The sequence below is a fragment of the Rhineura floridana genome, chromosome 2 (assembly GCF_030035675.1).
Source record: "Rhineura floridana isolate rRhiFlo1 chromosome 2, rRhiFlo1.hap2, whole genome shotgun sequence".
NCBI lineage: Eukaryota > Metazoa > Chordata > Lepidosauria > Squamata > Rhineuridae > Rhineura > Rhineura floridana.
Window position 1 is genome coordinate 215,812,902 of NC_084481.1, and position 13,338 is coordinate 215,826,239.

The window sequence follows — 13,338 nt, forward strand, 5'->3', positions numbered from 1 at the left end:
CAAGGGATGGTATTCAATGCTAGTCCTGCTTAAATGAGACCTATTGAAGTTAATAGATGTCACTAACATAGGTTCATTAGCTTCAGTGGGTCTACTCTGAGTAGGATTTAACTGAATACAACCTATGATGAAGCAAACATTGCTTCCCTCAGCATTCTACATTTTGGAATGGTAAACAAAGCTCTAAACATTTGCAGAGAATGCTTTTTTCTAACTTAAATGCATGTTTAGTTTAAGTCCAGGATACCAATTGTTTCACAAAAGGCTACAGAAACACTCCCCGAAGGTATTTTTAAGATTCTTGGGACTAGGGGACAGCCTTAGTAACAATCCCAAGTCTTGAAGGAAAAGAAGCTGTACAGCCTTATAATTCTGTTATGTCCTAAGCCAAGCAGCCAACAGTGAAACCAAAAACTGAAAGAAAAAAAAAAAACCAGGCTCTGCCAGCTACCTTCTTAGACTATCATTTCACAAGTTCTTTAGCCTAGAGTAAGTCTACATTAAAGACAAAAAAGGCTTCCTTCCATATGTCTTGGTGTTTAATGCAAACTGTACCAACACATATTTAATGCCAGAAAACACTGATGAAAAGCAGCATTGCTATTCTGTCTATGCAAAAACTAAACTGAAGCTGTCTGAAGAAAGCCCACTGCACCTGTCCTTGAAGGGTTGCTCCTTTAATGCATGGATTTCAAAGACCCCTTGCATCAATCTGGCAACATCACATCTGACTCTTACTTTCCATCCAACTTCAACAACTTCTATTGGGGGTTACAGCCTGCTCGTTGAAAGACTTTCAGTCTTTGCTTACAAGATGGGCAGCAATGAAGAATATGCCATGTCAGGGATCCCAGACAGGTAGAGGAGAAGTTGTGGACTCACCCTGTCTATGATGAGTCATCATCACCATCAACCTTGGAAGATTTCATGGGGGGGGGGATGAGTGTGTACGTTTTTGTATGAAGCCAATTCATTTTGCTTTCTCGTCTTCGTTCTATAGAAGGCATGGTTTGGCTTTGTCCCTGACAAGGCATTGCTCACTGTAACATTTGCCACAGTTTTATGAAACTGCTGAGGGGGGGGGGAATTCCTCCTTCCCCTTTGTTGTTGTTGTTGTTGTTGTTAATGATGATGATGGATGAAGCAAGCCTGCCTTTTGTACACGTTATGTTGCTAAGTGACTTTTGGCAAGGCGGACAGCATGTTCCTCTGCCTCTTCCAAGCCAGCAGCCTTTTCTGTTTGTTTGCTACATTCCAGATGTCAGGGTAGATGGATGTCATCCTGCAAAGATGTGCAGTCAAACAGGGAGGGAGGGAGCGGGCGACCGGCACGAGGACCAGCAGATGTATTGATGTCAAAGATTTGTCATGTTACCCAGTTAACTATATGAGCCCAGATGAAAGGCTCCTTCTGGGAGGAAGGGCAGGATGCAAATTTAATAAACAAACAAACAAACAGTGGTTCCTCCTGCTCCTTTGACGGAGAAGAGACCACAGGACTGAGCTCAAGGCTGATCTGTGTTTCTGACAGCAAATGTGTGGCTGGATCCCCCAGTTCCCGTTTCTCAACTCTATAGTGGGAGTGTGCTCTGCATTGGAGGAGTGGTGGATGCAGGGAGTGCATTACCCACCAACCCAATAGCAACTTTTTCCCTGCAGGCGCCTGTTTCTTTTTTCTACATCTCCTGAATCAAGTGGGGGGAATGCAGACAGGGCAAAGGGTTTGTAGGGAAAGCATCAAACATTCTCCTTCCTGCTTTGTGACAGCCAAGGAGTTGTATGCAACTAATTCCTTCTCAGAGTAGATCCACTGAAATTTATGAACCTAAGTTACTCATGTCTATTAAATTCAATGGGTCTATTATGAGTAGGCCCCCTCTAGGATGCACACCTTAATGTGATGAGGGGGTTTGAGAGTGTAGAAGGAGCTGAGAGCAATGCCGTCAGGAGTCGAGACCAAGAGGCTAGACTCCTAGCAGGGGCACCTAAGGCGGAATGGTCAAAGCTGAGAAACCAGACTAAGATGCATCCAAACTCAGAGGAAGGCAATGGTAAACCACCTCTTACCACAAAAACCCTATGAACAGAGTATTCAAAAAGCAACACGAGATAGTGCTTGAAGATAGACCCCCCAAGTCAGAAGACACTCAACGAGCTACTGGGAGAACAATTGAATTTGTATGGCTGGTCATTGACTGTAAACAATAAAGTAAAGTAAAGGACAAGTACAAGTAGCACTGTGACTAATGCCGCAGCTGGGTCAAAGTCGAAAGGAAGCCCAGAAGCTGATGCGCACAGATACGAAAGGAGAGTCTGGAGTTGTATGACACACACAATAGGAACATGGAATGTGAGAAGCGTGAACCAGGGAAAGTTAGAAGTTGTCAAGCAAGAAATGGAACATATCAACATAACAATGGATGGGAATGGGACATTTTCAATCAGGCAACTACAAAATATTTTATGCAGGAAATGAGAAATTAAGAAGAGATGGGGTTGCTTTAATAGTGAGAAGTGATGTAGCAAAACCAATTAAGAGCTATAACACAAGGTCTGAGCGAGTGATATCAATGAGATTTAATGGGAAACCTATTAACATAATCATCATCCAAGTCTACGCTCCAACAGCAAACACAGAAGAAGAGGAATTGAAGAGATTTTACACAGACTTACAGGAAGAAATTGATCACACACCAAAACAAGATGTGCTGATAATCATGGGGGACTGGAATGCAAAAGTAGGGAACAGAGAAGAACTAGGAATTGTGGGGAAATGGGGCTTAGGAGATAGAAATGAAGCAGGAGAAAGACTTATTGAATTCTGTGAAGCCAATAATTTGTTTCTCGCAAACACATTTTCTGAGCAACCACAAAGACAGATGTATACATGGACATCATCAAATGGTCAATATAGGAATCAAATTGATTATATAATTGGTAGCAGAAGATGGAGAAGTTCCATACTTTCTGGGAAAACAAGACCAGGAGCAGACTGTGGTAAAAACCATGAACTGGTCATATCAAAAATCAGAGTAAAGCTAAAGAACAACAAAGCAATCATAATGCCAAGATACAATTTATAATATAAAGATCAAATAAGGAACAGATTTGAGGCTTTAACATTAGTAGACAGAGAACCAGAAGAACTTTGGAGTGAAGTCAGAGACATTATCAGGGAAGAATGTAAACAGACAATACCTCTAGTTAAAAAGAGAGGAAGACCTCAATGGATGATTGAAGAAACTCTTTAAATGGTTAAAGAGAGAAGGAAAGTAAAAGCAAAAGGAGATAGAAATACGGTTAGAACCCTAAATGCAACAATACAGCGACTAGTACATAGGGAAAAAGAGAACTATTACAATGGTTATTGTATAGAAATAGAAGAGGACAACAAAAAAGGTAGAACAAGAGCCCTATTCCAAAAGATTAGAGAAATTAAAGGGAAATTTAAACGAAGAGTAGGGATGTAGAATAATTAACAGGGGAACACACTGGCTGACCAAGATGAAATAAAAGGAAGATGGAAGCAATACACTGAATAACTCTATAAAAGAGATGCAAAGATGACAGATTCATTCATGGAGGAACTGTATGATGAAGAACCAGAAATTTTAGAATGTAAAGTGAAAGCTGCTCTTAAAATACTTGGAAGAAACAAATCACCAGGAACAGATGGCATACCAACAGAGTTGCTACAAGCTACTGAGATGGAATCTGTCCAAATTTTGACAAAAATTTGTCAACAAATATGGAAAACTAAACAATGGCCCACAGACTGGAAGCCATTCAATATACATCCCAATTCCAAAGAAATGGGATCCCAGGGAATGCAGTAATTATCGAACTATTGCCTTAATATCCCATGGAAGTAAAGTAATGCTCAAGATTCTACAACAAAGGCTCTTACCATATATGGAGTGAGAAATGCCAGACGTCCAAGCTGGATTTAGAAAGGGAAGAGGCACCAGAGATCCTATCGCAAACATACGTTGTATAATGGAATGGACCAAGGAATTTCAGAAGAAACTCACCCTGTGCTTTATAGATTACAGCAAAGCCTTTGACTGTGTAGATCATGAAAAACTATGGAATGCTTTAAAAGGAATGGGGGTGCCACAGCATCTGATTGTCCTGATGTGCAACCTATACTCTGCACAAGAGGCTACTGTAAGGACAGAATATGGAGAAACCGATTGGTTCCCCATTGGAAAGGGGAATTAGTGTGATCACAGACTGTTTTCTATCCCCTCCAACAGAACCTAATTTCATAAGTATGTCATCTCAGTATAAGTGCTAGTTTCTGCTGTATCCTGTCTAAATCTCCGATATAACAGCTTTCATGCGAAAACAATGTTGACCATCCGGCTTGATAATTGCATCTCAAAATTTAGTCTGATTGTTGTATGATTTACTTTCAAATTCTGTTGGCAAACTCCTCTCTAATTTTGAGTCATGGCATGCCCCCCCATGCCAGCCATTTTGTTTTATGCCATGCCCCTAAGGCAGCCATTTTGTGACTGGTGCACCCAGTACCTTCTCAAAATTTGAATTGTGACCTCTGGTCCAAAAAGGTTGGCAACCCCTGAATTAGGGCATTTGCTGTGCATTTCAGGTCACTCAATAAAATAAAAATGGACTGAACTTGATCAAACGTGAATACATAGGTTAATGTGCCCCTAAATGAAATGAAATGAATTTCATTTTATTTAGTACAATGTGCCCCTAGCACAGGGTTGGGGAAACTTTTCCATTCTGAAGGCCTTCCTGGGCAACCTTCTGGGGGGACACATGCCCGTGGTGGCCAGGGGCAGAGGCAAAAAGTGAGCAGAGCCACACACATGCCTCTTGACTTTGTACAGTATGTTCCTAAGTGTCTTCATCTTCCATTCCAGGCAGACAAAATCACTTGAAGATGGTGTGGAGCAAGGCTAGTGCGGGGTGTTGCCTGAGGGAGGAGGCATGGCCAGGGGAGAGTCTGAAGAGCTGGAGAGGGAAGCCTGGAGGATCACACGAGGCTCAGGTTCTAAGAGAGCAGAGTTCTGATGCTGTTTTCAGCAACAGCCAGCCTTAGACCCAGCCTTACATAGAGCCGTAGCTCTACCTCAATTGTAAGTTCTTCCTTTACTGAAAGGTACCTCTTCAGTTAAAGGAGCCAGCCCACTCCAGCAGTCTTTTACTGCAGTGAAGGAGGGTGGGGGAGAATCTGGCTGCCCTGGAGCTTCAGAGGATGGCAATGCAACAACCCCAGACCAGAGGGGCCTTGGTACCATGAGCTGCTCTTGGGAATGTGCCTCTGGATGTGGCTGTGTGTGCAAATCCCTTTCTATATGCAAAGCCTTGGTCTCATTACCCAAAGAAGGCAAATCCAATTCCAGGGTTCATGACATGGAAAGGAAAGGAAAAGAAAAGCAACCTTGGCCACCTCATCTTTAAAGATGAGCACACTCCCCACTTGAAAGTGTATTTATCTATTTATTAAATTTATATCCCACCCTTCCTCCCAGAAAGTTCTTTCATTTTGCTTCTCCCTACACTTTCTCTCTCTCTTTCAGAGAAGATGCATGGTCCTGCAAAGGAGGGGGGACATTCAGCCCAACTTGCCATGAAATTCCTTTACTTCTGTAAGGTGAATGGGGGTCTCCTAACAACTCTCAGTAACCTTTTGTTGCTGTTGTTATATGCCTTCAAGTCAATTATGATTTATGGGGACCCTATGAATCTTTTTTTGATATATTCTTAGGGTTGCCAGATCAGAAGCATCCTAAAATCTGAGATTTCAGGGGCAGGTCCTAGTGATGTCATGGGGGCAGGCCCAAGTGATGTCACAGGAGTGGGCCCGAGTGATGTCACAGGGGCAGGCCTGAGTGATGTCATTAAGCATGATACATTAAGTATCAACCACAGTTGCGTGGAGCATAGAATTAAAAAAAATCTGATTGGAAATTAAGCTAGAAATCTTAGCTAAAAGATGGAGCCTGGGTAGGGAACATTTAATCTAGCCAACTTGCTTTTGGCAAGAAAGGTTTAAGTGCCCTCAGGCCAGGCCAGTCACCAGAAGGCCACCCTAGGAAGAAAGGAGCCTAGTGTTGTGGAGATGTTAGATAGGAGCATTCGGGGGTAAAGATGGATGCTCCTGAAGGCTGCAATTCTAAACACACTTATGTAGAATTCAACAGAAACACCGTAGAATTCAACAGGACTTACTTCTGAGCAGATATAGTGTGGATTGTGTTGTTGGTAAAGCTTGACTAGGGATCCTCTGCAAAGATATCCATATCCAAGTAGGGTTGGCAATCCCCTGCCCCTACCTTTTAACATGGCTGCTCCACATTTCTTTACAGATTTGACCCTTCACTTCAGAAAGAGGTCTGAGAAATGAGTAAGAGTAAGAAGATTCACTACGCTTTTCTGTCTTCCTTGTGGGCTGCTAAAAACTCACTTTGACAGCCAACCCAATTCCAGTGAATAATAATTGACAGAGAGAAAACACGCATGGTTTGATCTACTTTCATAGGCAGCAGCTTAGGAACAACAACAATTGCAGCCATGCTGCCCAGTATGTGAATTCTCTTTTACCACTATTGGGCAAGAAACAAACCATCATGCAAACAACAAGGTGCATCATCAGTGGGTTTAAGGGGGTTGAGCAGAGCACATGGAACCACTGTTGTTGGATGAAAGGGACTGAAGATAAAGGAAAATGAAATGCAAACTGAAAAAGAAAAACAAAACACAGTGATGATTTCCTAAATGTAATACCATACCAACCACAACAACATTCCTGTGGGTAAGGCAGAAAACTCAACATCCCACAACCAGTCAGGATTCCAAATAAAAAACCAAAACTATAAAAATCCTGGCCAGATCCTCCGTGGTGCACAGAGGTAAGCGGCGGTAACGCAGCCGAAGCTCTGCTCATGGCTGGAGTTCAATTCCAATGGAAGGAGGAAGTCGAATCTCCAGTAAAAGGGGTCGAGGTCCACTCAGCCTTCCATCCATCCATGGTCGGTAAAATGAGTACCCGGCATATGCTGGGGGGTAAAGAAAGGCCGGGGAAGGAACTGGCAATCCCACCCCATACAAACGGTATGCTTAGTAAATGTCGCAAGACGTCACCCTAAGAGTCGGAAACAACTCGCACTATAAGCGTGGGGACACCTTTACCTTTTTTTAAAAAATCCTGGCAGCCAGTTAATCAAGGTTTCTGAAATCCCTATGCAGCACAACCTGACCCAGGGGCTGCAGTTAATGCAGAATGCTGTGGCATGATTGCTGACATGAGTGAGACCTTATCAGGACATAATACCTCTACTCTGAAATCTGCATTGGCTGCTGATTTGCTTCCAGGCCAAGTTCAAGGTGTGCTTTCCATGTTAAGGGTGCCAGATAATATTTGTTCTGCTGTTGTAAGAAATCAGTCCTTTAGTGTGGCAGCACCTACACTTTGGAACTCCCTGCCTATTGACATTAGGCAGGCACCTTCATTGTACTCTTTTTGGCACCTGCTAAACACATTTTTGTTGAGGCAAGCCTACCCAGGCATGTAGAAGCTATTATGTTTTTATCTATTTTAACTCATTGTTGGTATTATTATTTTGAATATTTTACATACTTGTCTTGAACTCTTTTTGCCAATAATTTTATTATTTTAATTCTTTCTGTAAACTGCTTTGAGATTTTTTTACAATAAAGTGGTATATAAATGTTGTAATTAAAATACATAAATAGGTTTTTGAGTCACTTTGGGTGACACTTTTGAGACCTTTGGGTCTCTTTCCATTTTTAGGAACAAAGGAATCTGCCTTATACTGACTTAGGCCATCTGGTGCCATCTAGCTGAGTACTGATAACATGGACTAGTATTGGCACTCCAGGATTCCAGTGAGCAATAATTGACAGACAGAAAACACACATGGTTTGGTTTACCTTCACAAGCAGCAGCTTGGGAACCATTGCAGCCACACTTTCAAATATGTGAATTCTCTTTTACCAGTATTGGGCAAGAAACAAACTGCCATGCAACCAACAAGCTGCATCATCAATGGGTTTTAGGGGGTTGAGCTGAGCACATGCAACCACTGCTGTTGCTTCTATGGATGTAAGAGAGTGAGGTTAAAGGTAAATGAAATGCAAACAGAAAATGAAAAACAAAAGACAGTGATGCTTTCCTAAATGCAATACCATACCAACCACAAGATTCCTATGAGTAAGGCAGACAACCTAGCATCCTACAACCAGTCAGGATTCATAACCGAAAACCAAAAGTAAAAAAATCCTGGCAGCCACTCAGTTAATGCAGAATGATTGCTGACATGAGTGAGATCCTATCAGCACATAATACCTCTGCTCTGAAATCTGCACTGGTTGCTGATTTGCTACCAGGCCAAGTTCAAGCTGTGCTTTCCCTGTTATGGGTGCCACATAGTACTTGTTCTGCTCTTGTAAGAAATCAGTCCTGTAAAGTGGCAGCATTTTGGATACTCTGTACATAGGGTTTTTGTGGTAAGAGGTATTCAGAGGTGGTTTACCATTGTCTTCCTCTGACTTTGGACACGTATCATACTTTGGACACATAATGAGAAGACACGATTCACTAGAAAAGACAATACAGAAAAACAGAAGAGAGTAGAAAAAGAGGAAGGCCAAACAAGAGATGGATTGATTCCATAAAGGAAGCCACAGACCTGAGCTTACAGGGTGGTTCATGACAGATACTCTTGGAGGCCACTGATTCATAGGGTTGCCATAAGTCAAAATTGACTTGAAGGCACATAACAACAACGATGAAGTGGCAGCACCTATGCTTTGGAACTCCTTGCCTATTGACATTTTCAGCACCTGCTAAAATCATTTTTGTTTAGGCAAGCCTATCCACGCATGCAGAAGCTATTGTGTTTTTAAATCTGTTTTTAACTCATTGTTGGTTTTATTAATTTGAATGTTTTTCAATACATGTCTTTGTTTTTGCCAGTAATTTTATTGTTTTAATTCTTTCTGTAAACCGCTTTGTGATTTTTTACAATGAAGCAGTATATAACTGTTGTAAATAAAATACATAAATAAATTTCGGAGTCACAGTTTTTAAAAATGTTTTTAAAGATGTTTTGTTTTAATATATTTTAAAGTCTGTTTTTATTATTTTTAAAGTGTTTTAGTGCTTTTCTTTGCCGCCCTGGGCTCCTCCTGAGAGGAAGGGCGGGATATAAATCAAATAATAAATAAAAACAAATAAATAAACTTCATTCACCCAACCCAAAATTCAGAATCATGCCACTTTAAGCTGTTTTGCAACTGTTTATACTTGTTTTATGGTTATTGGTTTTTAAAGGGATTTATTTCTTATTGTGAACTGCCTTGGTTTCCAATCACCAAGCCTACCTCACAGGGTTTTTGGAAAGACTCCACACACGCACATGCACGCACGCACACACTTACTTACTTACTTGCAGGTATAAAAATACACCCCATATAATAGTTTATTGTCAAATCAGTTGGTCATTGCAGAATATTTTTTTTAAAATCAGTATTAGTTTCCTACATAATAAAAACTGTGATACCTAGGTAAACCCTGCCTATTGCTTTAAAAATAGGATTGGAGTGGAACAGAAAGATTTACAACACAAACAGAATTCTTTGCTATGTTTACTCAAAATTCCTATTAATTTACAGCACAATCCTAAGCATGTCTACTCAAAAGTAAGTCCTAATGAATTCAATGGGGTTTACTCCATGTACATGGGATTAGCATTGCTTTACTCCCAGAAAAGCAAGTATTGGATTAAATACTTTCATATTGCAAAGGTTTTCAAAGCACTGCCCTCTTCAACAGCCCAGAGTCTGACTCTTGCACACAAGAGAAAAAAAACTTTAAGCCATATTCTTACTTACTCAAATTGAAGATCTCAAAACCACCATTTTCTGACATTGCAAGTAAGTCTAGGCACTGCTTGGGTCAACAAATCACAACCCTAGCTTCACTTATTAGCTACAATCCTGAAAGGGCAGGGTTAGAGCTAGGAGCTGCTATAACAGGTTTAATTAACCACCCCGGGGTGTGTGTGTGACATTTTGGTGTATATCTCGGGAACCAGACCACCTAGAAACTTTTTTTAAAAAAATTGAAGCTGAGAGTCTGGAGATTAAGGTGAGTCACCTGGAGAACGGGAGGGGACCCCAAGAAGCCAGAGAATCCAGCCAAAACCAGACACCTGGTAACCCTAATATTCATAAGGTTTTTATGGTAAGAGGTATTCAGAGGTGGTTTACCACTGCCTTCCTCTAAGCCTACAGCACGCAGTATTCCCAGGCAGTCTCCCATCCAAGTACTAACCAGGCCTGACCCTGCTTAGCTTCTGAGATCAGACGAGGTCAGGCATCTTCAAGGTAGTATGGCCATAGCAACAACCTTTACAGACCACAATTCCCAGGATTCTTTGGGGGAAGCCATGACTGTTTAAAGTGGTATGATAATGCTTTACAGTGCAGAGGGGCCTGCTATACCTCTTTAACAGTCATGGCTCCTCCCAAAGAATCCTGGTAGCTGTAGTTTGTTGAAGGTGCTGAGGATTGTTAGGGAGGCCCTATTCCCCTCACAGACCTACACTTCCCAGAGTTCCTGGAGAAGAGGGATGGACTGTTAAACCACTCTGGGAATTGTCACTCTGTGAGAGGAATAGGAGCCTCCTAACAACTCTCAGCATCCTTTACAGTACAATTCCAGGGATTATTTGGGGGAGGATCCGTGACTGTTTAATGTGGTACTTTTAATACTGCTTTAAATGTATAGTGCAGATGGGGCCTTAATCACAGTCTGAGCAGCTCCCCTGTGTGGTTCATCTGTGCTGTGCTGTTCTGTCTTTCCAGGGTGTGGATTGGTTCATCTGCAGACATGTTTTGTCTGTTCAGCATTCTGCCCTTGCAACCGGTAGTCCCACTGCCAAGATGGTGGGCTGGATGCTAACTCACTTGGCTACTCCTGTGTCCCTTCTCTGTCCACTTCTAGCTTTGTGCAGCATAGCTGTGTGGTGTAGATATTTTTAAAGCATAGTCCTTTTTCAGACAGGTTTTTTAATGTTCTTGGGTATGGTTTTGGAGAGAGATTCTGGCAAGAGACTATCAAAAGCTGGGGGGGAGGGAAGTATTTGCAGGCTTTGGAGGTTAATAATTCCTGGGGGAAAAAAACTCCTGGCAAATTCCACCTTACTGAAATTTCGCAGAAAATGTTTGTTTGGATTTGACCACTTTAAATTAGTTTCTTGTGTAAGTGTCTTTGCCTAGTGGAAGTCAGAGTCGTGAATTGGTTTTTACACACAAAGTCCAATAGCGCGGCCAAAGCATACAGAACTCTTCTCTCTGAAAAAAATTATTTATTTATTCTGGAGTTGGAAGTCAGCTTGAAGACATGTCTTTTGGCCCGCAGCCTTTGACAGTGGTATTCACAGTGATGTCCTCTCATTTCTAGACTGTGGGCTTAGGCTGCATTTCTAGGATTGTGCAGTGAAATAGCTTCACCAGTAATTTTGAACTAGCCTAATTTTCGGGTTGTTTTTCAACATCCTAGGCAAGGCATCAATTGTTGACATCAAGTGTTTGGGGCCTTCCTCAATAACAGCAAAGAACATACACTTACCCTTTGATCCCCACTCTTTCTGGGAGAGTCAATGAGACCACCAATGGTGTTTTTCTCACACAAGGAGATATGCCAAATTAATTTGGGGTCCCATCTGACAATTGGGAGCATTGTGGCCTAGGCCGGGCACTGCCCAGGTCCACCTTGAAAAGCTGTGGGCTTTCTTCCAGCATTTATAGTTCACTGAGAACTGCACAGCTTTTGAGCTGAAGCTACGGAGCTTGTCCTTTTCTTTCTTGTGCAGCTGGCTGGTAGGTAGAGTGAAATGGCCACCTGAGGCAGGGATGGGAAAGCTCTGGCCCTCCAGATGTTGCTTGACTCCAACTCTCATCATCCCTGCCCATGGCCATGCTATCTGGAACTGATGGGAGTTGGCATCCAGCGACCTCTGGAGGGCCACTGGTTCCCCACCCCTGACTTAAGGCATCTGATTTTGGGAGTCATGTAAAGGTTGTACATTGTTATTTTTAAATTATTACTATATTTTTACTCCCAGGGAGAGGCCAAATATAACTTGGCTACTCTTGGGCAGTATGCATCATGATGTGTGTGGGTGAAGAGAAATTTGTTGCCCCCTGGAGGCTTGTGAGGGGGTGCTATGTAGCTTCTTCAGACATGACTGGGGAGGTGTTTCTGGTCATGTTCCCAAATGGCTTGTCTGAACTTTACACCTTGTAGAAACATTGCAAACTGCCTTATATTGCCTCAGCCCATTGTTCCATCTTGTTCGGGATTATCTACACTTACTAGCAGAGGTTGTACAACAATGGAACCAATTACCTACGTAGGTGGTAGGCTCTCCAACACTAGATGCAGTAAAGAGGCAGCTGGACAGCCACCTGTCGGGTATGCTTTAATTTGCATTCCTGCAATGAGCAGAGGATTGGACTCAATTACCTTATAGACCCCTTCCAACTCAACGATTCTATGGTTGTAGTAAAAACAAAAATCACGAGAATCAATGCTGAAGCAGAGCCATCACCACCCAAATTACAAATGCATTACTACAGATGTGGAAAGGATTTGATCCACATTTGATTGCTGAACTACAGCTTCCATCATGCTTTGCCATTATCCATGCTTGCTGAGGCTGATGGAGGCTTTAGTTCAGCAACATCTGGAGGTTCAAACAGTCCCCACTCCTACATTACTACATTCACCTCACTCCTATGGCTCATATAGAATGGGCAGAGACTGAAGAGTATACCAGAAAGTGTACATATCACATTTCCCATTGAATCAGTACTTAACGTTGGGACACTGATGTTTGTTTGAGCAAAAGCTTCCAAGGTGGTTAACAATACAAGTTTTAAATTTGACTGCTAATGTTACATTAAATCAACAAAATATGGATTAAAATATATATAAAAAGGAAGCAAAAGCAGCAATAAAAGTGGAGGGGAAAGAAGAGTAAAAGCAATCATCTATTAAAACTAGGGAGAACAAGATGTTCACCTAGTGCTGAAAAACTAAAAACATAAGAAGATTGGGCCGAAAGTCCATCTAATCCAGTATTCTGTTCTCACTAGTCAACTTGGCAGTGGCAAAGTGAGGCTGATGTGCAAAAACCACAACTTAGGCACTGTCACTGGCCCTATCTGTGGTCAGAACTGGCCCAGGATATTTTAAGAACATCAGAAGAAACCTGCTGGATCAGACCAACAGTCCATCTGGTCCACCGTCCTGTTCTCACAGTGGCCTCTGGGAAG

The 13,338-nt window shown here is 42.0% G+C and overlaps 1 pseudogene; it reads right to left on the reverse strand.

Moving 5' to 3' along the window:
* Positions 1-10,281: 10,281 nt before the first annotated feature.
* Positions 10,282-10,400, reverse strand: LOC133378536 (5S ribosomal RNA; annotated as a pseudogene).
* Positions 10,401-13,338: the final 2,938 nt, after the last annotated feature.